This window comes from Mytilus edulis, chromosome 3 (assembly GCF_963676685.1).
Source record: "Mytilus edulis chromosome 3, xbMytEdul2.2, whole genome shotgun sequence".
Taxonomy (NCBI): Eukaryota; Metazoa; Mollusca; class Bivalvia; order Mytilida; family Mytilidae; genus Mytilus; species Mytilus edulis.
Window position 1 is genome coordinate 78,162,544 of NC_092346.1, and position 12,259 is coordinate 78,174,802.

Below are 12,259 nucleotides of genomic sequence, written 5' to 3' on the forward strand. Positions count from 1 at the left end.
AAGCCTTAGTATTTCAAAAAATTCAAAATTTTGTAAACAGACAATTTATAAATATAACAATATCAATGATAATTCATGTCGGCACAAAAAGTGCTGACTACTGGGCTTGTGATACCCTCGGGGAAATTAATCATCTAAATAATATACTCGGGTACAGCCGATCAGACAAAGATTATGTCTGCCTTCCATAATGGGAACAAACTATCAATACTAGACTGAGGATCATTGAAAGCATTAAACTCTACAAATGTGCTAAATCTGAGTAAGACAAACTCCTTAGATACCTCCAGGTACAACACAAATTTGAAAGTCTTATTGGTACAGGTAGAAAGCTAGTGTTTTGGTTCATGATAAAGACTCAGTTGATTGACACGGACCTGGATGCAGTGTTTGGATTGTATATGTTCCACCTGAGTACAAGTCCTATGTATTTTAGGATGCTGTTTATCAGATTTAAAATAATTTTGAGCTCTAATCACATCCCGTTATCAATTTGTTGATTTTGTTTTACATTTAATGGTAAAGCCACCACAAAGAACGTCTTTCAATGCACGACTTCAGATATTTTTTTGATTTTATAGAGAGATTGATTCAATTTTAGATTTGGTCGATATCCTGAGTGAAAGAAAAAAGAGACATATACTTTTTCCTTTCCAAAGGATTTTTAATAAATAAGCTAACTCTCTTATATTCGATACTGTGAAGTTTACTAATAATTGAAAGAAATATCATTTTGAAAATGGCTCAGATTTAAAATGAACAGAGTGAAATTAGCCTTATTTCATAATATTGAAATTTGAAAGCGAAAATGATATCACATTGAAGTTTAAATTTGAGTAGATATCTCACACAGAGTTTTTTTTAATTAAAGTATATTACTTAGATTCAAAAATATTCAACAAGAATCTTAACACATTTCTTTCCTAGTGGAATTACGTTTGATTATTAAACGTTCCTGAACATTAGATAAACACAAATTTAATTTTCAATTCCGGTACGTAAAATGATACCATATGTTATCAAATATGGGTTTCTCCATTGCATGGTACAAATCGACAATTACAGGAAATAAGACTGATAACAGTGGCATATAAAATCTTATAATCCCTTTACAAATTATAAATTAGGTATCTTGACATGTTTAAAAGATTGTTTGCAAAAGATATTTAAGGTAAAAAAAAAAGCATAGTTATTTGGCAAACAGGTACTGGTTAATGTTCAAAGTTACAGCAATGAGAACTAGTACAATAATTGGATGCAAGTCTTTGTACCATTTATTTGCCTTATGCTTGTATCTAGTTTCTGGTACTGATAATGTCACTTCCGATGTATTTCAGATAATTTCTAAGAAATGTTTTATAGGATATGATAAGATGATTCAGATACCGTATAATTCTCTACCTCAGTGTGCTTATTATTGTTTACAAGATTCCAGTTGTAAAGGTGCTTGTTTTAACACTTTTGGTAACACTTGTTACCTTACTTCACGGATTAGAACAGATCCATCTCTGATGTATATCCGGTTACCAACATGCTTTTTAATGTGGAAATGTAAGTAAACAGTCTTCTGTATTATTTTGTGCTCATCTGAACATAATACATACATTGATTGTTTAAGGGACATTAGCTATACGATTTAAACAAGATATTAAAAAAAAAACAAGGTTAATGTTTCAAACATAAATAAAGGCGTACTATTGAAATAATAATTTGCAATCAGAAATCAATTTTGTTAAATTTTTTTAATGAGTTGTCTTCAGAACTAAAAAAGCTACAATATATAGATCTAAGAAGATGTGGTATGAGTGCCAATGAGACATCTCTCCATGAATGTCACAATTGTAAAAGAAAACCATTATAGGTCACAGTACGGTCTTCAACACGGAGCCCTGGCTCACACCGGATCAGCAAGCTATAAAGGGCTCCAAAAATTACTACTGTAAAACCATTCAAACAGGAAACCAACGGTCTAATAATATATATTAAAAACAAAACCGAAAACACTTATAAACCACAACAAACGACAGCCAATGAACATCAGACTATATAATAAGTATTGACTGGGATTTTTCTATCATTGTAACTTAAACTAAGGTAGACATCAAAAAATCGGGCGACATTCAGAAAAAAAATATAAAAGACAAAGAAAAGACAATAAAGAATAAGAGCGTATTACTTTGAATGAAATACCACTAAAATATACAGGTCATGCCACTGCATAAATAGTACAGGTTTAAAGCAATTTAGTACATTCTGATGAATTTAAATGATTAAGGTGGCTTAAAAGGAGCAGGCAATGTGTAACGAAGAGTTATGATTGTATGCACAATGAACAATAAAAAAAAAACAATCTTCTCTTTCTTTTTTATTGGATTACAACAAATTATATACGCAAAAATAACTATTTCAGAATGTAACAGTATTCACATGAAAAGAGATCCTTAGTTTATATTTTCTTTTACAGGAAAAATCGTTGTCTTGAGGAATGAGATATATATCGTCAAAACAATTTTCTCATCTGACTGGCTCATCAAAAGAGAAGCATCAAATAGAAAAACTTCAACGAACTCAGTCATGTTCTATATGTTAATGAAAATAACCGATTAAAACGGTAAATAAAGACCAAGAAGAATAGAACTTCAAAATTTCAAATACAATTTTAAGACCTGGAAGAATTTAACTTTAAACTGATTTCAATGACAATATTTGTACACACTTTTCCTTTCCTCAAACGAACTACACTCGTTGAAACTTTGGATTTTATTGTATTTATATTTAATATGCCCGAATTTTGTTCCACATGTGAAACAGTTGTAACACCTGAAAAAAAACCCACATTATACATTGCATGCGTCCGAAGCGCTTTTCTGATGAACCCACTTCAGGAACACTCATAGTGGATTATTTGAATGTAAAGTATGTGTAAGAACCTAAGCAGTTGAAGAGCTTCATAACAATTAAAAAGACATATAAAATGTCAAATCCATCAAAGGTCAACATTGCCTGAGGGAGTTAAACACTTAGTTTCGAAATTTATCAACGGACAATTTAAAAAAGGTTTGAAATATGTCCATGATGATTTTATAAATTTTGTAAACTTTGATGACAGTCTCATCAAATTCCGTTATATTTACAATGATGCGTGAACTAAACAGACATAATAAATAAAATAGTCAAAATATGGGTACAGCAGTAATCATCGTGTAACAATTTAAAAAGGAACACAAAAACATCTATCTACAAACACATTCATTGTCTGACGTCAGAAAATTTTAAACGTCACATATATTTGGCATTCAATGCATACACAAACAATTTTTAAATTTCATATAGGCAATGTTAGCATACAGGGTTAAAAAATCAAAAGTATGTAAGAATCAATTTCAGAAATAGACCGAGATTTAAAATAGTCCAAAAGTTATATAGAATTTATAAGAGTCATTCTCTGTAAAAACCAAAGAAATTCGTGGGACTGTTCACACCAATGTCACAGATTTTCAATATCTTTTCAATATTAAGCCCATATGATGCCCTGATAACAAAAAATTACTCTCATTTTTGTTTTTGGGGTTTCTGTTGCCATGGTTACAGGTCCCATATATATAAGCCCAGTAACAGAGCAGCAAAATCTCAAAATGCATCATTTTTCAACTTTCATTATTTTTAACAAATATACATTTTTAGCCTAAATCATAGGTATACTGAACAAATAAAGGTCTGGAACAACACATTAAAGTAAACAGACATTGTCTTGAACCCATTCAAAACATTAAAACTTGTATCTGAAAAGTGTCGATTTTGCATTTTTTCAAACTGCTGAAAAAGGCATTTTTTAGTAAATTTCTAAATTATTTTTTTTTTCCCAACGTCACATTTTATTGTTATGCCTCCAAAATGATCTTCATATATCACTCTTTTACAAAGAAAAAAATTGGGTGTGTGTTTTTTGTTGTTAAAAAAAAAAATTGTTCAAAATTTTCTGAAATTTCGCAAAACTTGAAATTGCATTGTGCAGATTAAAAGAAAGTTAGTGGTTATATTCGTCAATTTCAAAGTTTTTCTTATTTAACTTTGTAAAACCATACTGATTAGGAATTGTTTTGATACACAACTAATATTATTCAAAATAAATATCAATAACAGTTGCTATGGAAACACATTACAAAGAACATTGCAGTTGGCTTCAGACCACAATTAATTCCCTTTTTCCATGGCCTTTGCATATAGTTCTCAATTATCATAAGGGGTATTTCGTCCTAAGTATTCTGGCTACTGTTTTCTTTGAAATGCTTACTATCTAATTGGTCCTATCAGTTGCATATATATAATGAAATAAGTAAAACATGTGAAAAAAGAATTGTTTAAAGTGAAAGTAGTGATTTGGTCAAAATGAAAGTAAGGTAAAATTCACAATGGAAAATCCCTTATCAAATGGCAAATTCAAAAGCTAAAACAAGTCAAAAGAATGAATAACAGCTGTCATATTCCTGAGTTGGTACAGATATTTTCTAATGTAGAAATGGTGGATTAAACCTGGTTTTAAAGCTTGCTAAACCACTCACTTGTATGACAGTTGGATACATTTCTAGAGGTTACAGGTAAAACATGCAACTTGAGATGCGACTATGACAAAATAATTGGCATTAAGAAAAGAGATCAACAGAAAACTTGAAATCAGTTTTATTTTGCAGCTAGATGTCACATAATATTTATTCTCAGTTATGTCTGGAATCATCTGAGAAACTTAATTATACAACATGGTCTGTGTCTAGAATGATAGTATATTTTGTTTACAGTATGCATAGTTTACTTAAAGTCCTGAATACATAATTATATCATATTTGCATATATGTAAGTTAAATTGTTAAGAAGTGCTTATATTTACTCTTCGCAGTCATTGAAACTCATCGATCCTTCCTGAATATTATTTATGGGGTGTTTGTGTCCTGTCGATAACCCAAAAGTAAGCCGTAATACTTAAATCTGCTTTTTTTGTCACCACGAAATAAAAAAGACAAGCTAGAAATACAAAAATATCTCAACAAAACTTACACTAGTGTGTTCTATCCTGAATATGTAATAAGTATTCCAAATTGCTAGAAACAACTGAATAATTTAGGAAATTCGAGGCCCCAGGGGCAAAAAACAAGAAAATTGCCTACCCCCTGTCATAAAACAAATAATTTAACTTGTAAATGCTATGATTTTATGATTTTTAAGTTCTTGATATAGAAAACAATAAATATGCTTGGAAGTTATCCAAAAATCAGATGTAAGCAGTCATCTCTATAACATTTTAAGTGAATTTATATCTCAGACTGGTATCGGCATACATACAACTATTGCAAATATGGCTTTGTTTGAACACTTCTAGTATATTTATTAAGTAAATTGTATCAGATATATGGTGACAGATGATACTGTTGTGACAAGAATTCTAAATTGACCATTTGAGGTAGAAAATATGAACTTTAATTGACAAATAGGCATACAGTAAGAAGTGGACTGGAGACAGAGGCAGGATTGGATACTTTATATAATCTTGAATGTTGTAATGATTGACTGCTAAACATTACATTTATGGTATTCTGATATGCTTTAAATATGTTATCAAAACAGTTTTAAACAGGTTCTAGGCATTTTATATCTGAAAATATGCAAATAGGGTAAGCTTGGCACTTATTAAAGTCTTGTTTTCAAATTCTTTTAAAAATTGAAACAGGGGAGGAGGTATAAAATGTTCAGTAAAAAAAACCTTAGAGTTTAAACAGTTATTTCTTTCAGGCTATAATTCTGATAAATGAGTATTAATGTGAGAAAAAACTGATTTTAGAGGGTTTTCTATATGAATAAATGTTTGTATAGGTTGCACTTTGTAAATACAGCTGTTTCTCAAACCACGCCTCTTTTGGGAAAATTAATTTTGTTTACATACTGGTTCCCAGTTATGCTCTCTGTGTTCCATCTCATAGAGACATAACTTGGGAATGTTACCAGTAAATATAATGTGCATATTGTTTACATTGAAATTTGTGGTAACCCTTCATTCGAGGTAGGGGTAGTTAAGAAAATTACTGTTAGTTAAAACTTTGAAAAGTTCAGTGCATATAAACGTTGAAAATATGCCGCACAGCCCTATCTTTTGAAAAAAATTGTAGTGCATATGAACTTTCAATTGTAGGATAAGATTTTTTTCAAAACTTCATAGTAAAAGTGGTACAGTTTAAGCTGTAAAATGAGTTCCTATGGGAAATTGCATTGTCAATATTTACAGAAATGCAACCTATAATGGATTTTAACTGCTTATGTGCATGCTATAATTACAATGATAAGACGTGCCTCATTTCATACAAGGAAATTATCAACAAAGAAAAATCCAGATGTTTAACTTGTACGACGCTGTTAAAAACAAAAGGTATTTTATTTGAATGTTGAAAATAAAATGTATATACTCTTTATTCCTTGATCACTGTTTACCAACTCCAGGGGTATTATTGAATTGAACAGAAAAAAATATTAATCAGCATATAAACACGAGAAGAAAAAGAAAACAACTTTGATCCAACTATCATATATAATATACTCAAAACGTGATAGTAACAATGATATCACCACTATGAAAAGAAACCATGATAAAGTCTGAAAATGATACTTTACACCTGATTCGATAGCATTTTAAACAATTTCGAATTATCTATTTCAGGAACACCGAACATACATGAGCATCTACCAAGGTGGGAGCTTCTGTTTAGAGCAACAGCTGGAATCAACATACCTGCATACGAAACATTTCTTGGAACTTACTCTGGCGATCTGCCCCACAACCTTCAGCCGATTGTTTATCTACTGAAACAAACGAATGAATGCAGAACACACTGTCGAAATCCAAAAATTGACAAGTTTCAAAATATGAACATTACGAAGGTAGCAATCATTTATAAAATCAATAAGCTCATATTTCCCTTTTTTTTCTTTTACACGTGGATTTTTTTCTCTGTCTCATTTTTATGTTTTTGTGTTGTTGTTAATTCTAATTTCCAGTTATTGCTGTTAATCCGATAATTTTCTGAAATGTTGTTTGCATTGTATTGAAATGGACATTGAATACATGGAATGCTGGATAAGTTAAAACAATGCAAAACTATTTAATAAACAACTTGATAGAAATAATGCAACATCTAACTTTTATATATTTTATTATATAGATAAAGAGGAGTTTTTCAGAAATGGTAAAGTTGTGGTGGCTTTTGTTGTACTTGGTTGTTATCCAAAAGACGGAAGCATCACAAACACATCATGGTTTAGAAAGGAATATGTGAATAACATTACATGGCCAGATCTGAATAGAAAAGAACATACGCAATACTTTACGCTCAAAGGGTCAGTTAGTATACAGTTTTGATATATCTACCGACACAAGCATATACAAACTAATTGGATGGATTGAAAAACATGTAGTTCACATGATAAAGATTTACCCAGAAAATGTCCGAAGCAAGAAATGTATTAATGTTATTTTCATTTATCATTGAATAAGACATCACAAAAGATTATTAAAACAAATGTATAATAGTAAAAATAAAAAGCACTCAAGACACAAAAAAGACAAATGAGAATAAAAGGATAAGGTGAAATTTGTACTTTCAATTTGAAGAAGCACAACTAGTATATTTGTTTAGGTGTCGTCTGTTCTTTGGTCAGGTTTTTGTCTCTTTGACACATTCCCCATTTCCATTCTCAATTTTACAACTATAGAAATATATAAAATGAGAATTGTCATTTCCTTGTCAATATAATGGATTTTATGAGACTGTCATAAAAGTGACACGTTTAGCTAGCTATTAAATCAGATATAAAACAGCCATTTTCTACATAAGAACATGTCTGTACAAAGAAGGAATATAACAGTCGTATCCATTCGTTTTATTTGTTTGAGCTTTTGTTTTTACCATTTGCTTACAGCTTTTTGTTTAGAATTTTCGAATGATCGATTGATCGACCAAGCACTCTAATATCGTAAAATATTGTGCAACACCAACACAACAAATAGAAACCCGAATATGAACTCAAGTGCTTGTGAAGAGGTCTGAAAGGTTTATAAAAGAGGGACGGAAGATACCTGAGGGACAGTCAAACTCATAGATTGCAAATAAACGGACAAAGTCATGGCTAAAAATAAATAGACAAACAGACAAATAATAGTACAGAATACAAAACATAGAAAACGAAAGACTAAGCAACACGTACCCCACCAAAAACTGGGGGTGATATCAGGTTCTCCGAAGGGTAAGCATATCATGCTCCACATGTGGCACATGCGTCATAAGCGCTTTTTTGGATTAACCTTCATCAGGAACGCTCATAGCCGAGTATTTGAAAGCCGAAGAAAAATACGTATGAAACAGTTGAACAGCTTTATGAACAAATTACAGATTTTACAAAATTAAGTCTAACTAAGATCAACTTTGCCTGATGGAGTTGAAAACTTAGTTTCTTTATATATTATTCTAAATTTTTAAACGGACAATTTCAGAAGGTTTGTTATAAATGCTTAGGTACTGACTACTGAGCTGATGACACTCTTGGGGCCTAATAGTCAACCAGCACAGGTATCGACCCAGTGCTTAAAATACGAAAACAACAATATTTCCTTCTTAAATATTTTTTTGCGTCTGAAGCGGTTTTTTGATAGCCAATTAAAATGTGATTAATATTTAGAAAAATTATACAATGTTGATCACAAATAAAGTTACTGACTCATAAAAAATAAAATTGAATGAATAAAAAGTCTGACTCATAAATTTTTTTTAAATGAATAAAAAGTCACGAAAATGGCCGATTAATATCAGAACTATTGGAAAATATAATTATTTTTGATAATTATTTAAAAAGCATGGTTATTGACCTCAATAAAAATGAGCAGCTATCTCAGTGAAATTTTCAAAACTATACAATGAAACAAACTGTCGATGTAATTAGTTTGAGTCATTTTAAGAATGATTCATCATTTAAAATTAACTACTGTGTGAGAAAAGTCGTCAACCATAGGAAATTTAACACTACTTAACTATATTTATATTTCATCCAGCTACAAAACCTCAAAAAGGACAAGACAATTTTACATAATTAAAAGGCATGTTGTTTGTTCAACTGATGAAGGATGGTTTATGGTAATTGATAAAGCAAACAAAAATGCTGCACATGCATGTCTGTATGATATAACCAAAACAGTTCCTGAATTTGTTTATTCAGAACCATTATATAGATTAGAACAGTGAAAGTTATTTAAGTTTAACACAATGGATGCCACATATGAAGCATTTTTGATTTAATATTCCGGTGCTCCTTGAATTAATCTAAATTTTCGATGGAGTGCATGTTGCACAATCTAAAGTTTCCGATGAAAGCGTCCTGTCAAAGGTCGGTGGTTTTCTCCAGTAACGTCGGCTTTCTTCACCACCTCCGTCCAATATTACTGAAACTGGCGATGAATTAAACAACAGTTCAATCATTTAATAAAACTGTGTTTTGTTTTGTGTCGTTTTTCATTGATTTATGAGTATAAAGTATCCCTATTGTATTTACCGTCCCTTTTTTAGAAGGATTAATAACGTGAAAATTGATAGCTTTAAGAGACCATACAGTTTTAACCCTTAAATAAGTTTCACGTTTCATAGGTAAGCACGAATAAATTGTCACTAATTATTCAAAATCTTAAAAATAAACCAGCACAATGATCAAGTATGTACCGGAACAAATCCAAATAGTTCGGTACATATCTAGTAAAAAAATTAAAAGATGCTTTCATCTGGAAGGGGATAGTTTCGACCAAGCTTAATTAAATTCGACCTTTGCATGATTACAAATCAGAAGGAATACCGATTCCAAACCCCTAGTAGTCTCTTCCCTGATCTACAAATCAAATACAGCTATCCATGCAAAAGGGCGATTGGTCGAATGATCAGAATTAGAAAATCAATGAAAGGTTATTTTTTAATACAAATCAATAAAATGTAGATTTATGCGCCTTCAATAAAAATTTATTAACTGTTTTATCATTTCAAAATACATGTCCGTTCTACTGGTAATGAAGGAAAGCGTTTCACTTCCAGAAAGATTAAATAATCACATGAAACTCCACATTGTCTGGATTTGGCACTGAAAAGTACATCCGAAAAGCGGATCGGAGGCATGAAATTTATAAATGTTAATCTCATTTTAATTTACATTGTACGTCTAACATTTTTCTTTGAAGAGGATAACGCTTAAATTTGTCTTAAAACAACAATACGGTTGTTAACTATTAAATTTTTTATATACGCCGACGCGCGTTTCAAAAGACTAATCAGTGACGCTCGAATCCAAAAAAATAAAAAGATCAAATAAAGTACGAAGTTGAAGAGCATTGAGGACCAAAATTCCTAAAAGTTTTGCCAAATTAAACTAAGGTAATATATTCCTGAGGTAGAAAAGCCTTAGTATTTCAAAAATTCAAAAGTTTTGTAAACAGTTTATGTTTTAATATGAAAATATATTGACCATATCAATGATAATTTATGTCAGCACAGTAGTGCTTACTACTGGGCTGGTCATACTCTCGAAGAATTAAATTTCCACCAGCATTGGCATCGACCCAGTGGTTGAAAATAAACTCATCATAGATACCAGGATTAAATTTTGTATATATATGTGAAGATTTCTTTATTACAAGTATTGATTTATTTTACAGATTATAACTATGCAGACGTGTTTGCCATTTCTGCTCAAATCGATGACTGAAACGGTAGAAATCGCAAGATCGTTATATGTGGTTTAAACAACATATGGTCTGAGAAATACGTGTACATCCATAAATTGACATTTTTTAGTCTGTGTTAAAGAATATATGGATTAAAGATTTAAAGTAAAACTGATTTTATTGGCATTCTTGATTAAATGTAAAACTTGAATAGAAGGGTTACCTAAAAGAATGATTGTGTTTATCAGTTTACTCGCAAGTTATCAGTTCACATTTAAATTCACAGCAGTTGATATAAAATGTAAATTAATGTTAAATCACATGAACTATATTAATTTCTTTACGTATTTAACGTTATTAATTGGATAATGTAGTCAAATGTTTTGATCAGAACAAAAATTGATTTTCTTTTTAATAAATGAAAACATTACCTTTATGTATAGCTACATAGACATGAATGGTTATCTTGTGGCTCTGTATTCTGTCGATATTATGAAATTGCACAAGTTCGTTCTTCTATTAGACTGCTTATGATGTCTTTAACTGAATCCGTGATATGTACAGTAGTACTAGCTAGCAAACAAATTTAAGTCTCAAACGGTAATTTTGATATTTTTACAGCATCGGAGAAGTCTGAACAATGAATTATCAGTCCTGTTCAGTCTTTGAGTCAATTTTCAGACTTATTCATTCTATGAATCATTACTATCACTATCAGATAAACCGCTTGCAGTCTGTTCAGTAGCTTATATGACAATTTACTTAAATGTTCATGTGTGCCGGAAAGTAACAACTAATGGACAGTCTAGACATGGATTGAACAGATTTTTATTTGATTGCGTGTTTGAACAGTATTGAAAAGTAAAATCACAAAAATAACAAACTTCTAGGAAAATTCAAAAACGGACAGTCCCTAATCAAATACCAAAATCATATGCACAAACACATAAAACGAATGGACAACAACTATCATATTATTGACTTGGTACATGCATTTATCTATGGAGAAAATGGTGAATTAACCCTGGTTTTATAGCTAGCTAAACCTCTCACTTGTAAGACAGCCGCACACAATTCCATCATATTGACAACGATGTCTCATCAAAACAAAAGGACATAATAAATAATGTCATTAAGAGGGGTTAAGCCGTCAATATTGTGTTATTATCGTAATCACTTTAAAAACAAACATACAATGTATATGTAAAGAAAAAATTACCATGACACAATAACACAATGACGGGATGTACATAGCCACGTCATATGTAACAAAGAAACACTAAAAGGCATATAGATAAATATTGCTGCAAAAAAAAATGTCGTTAACTTCCAAACAGAACAACGAAACAGATGTTTTTAACGATTTTGGATATACATTTCAGTTCATTTTCATAAACATATGGCTTGTGATATTGAAAATAATTGCAACACACTGAATCTGCCTACTTCGTCCTCATACCAAGATAAAACTAGTTTTATATAATGCCCTGAAGTATGTTCATTGTAATTATTTAACTACGG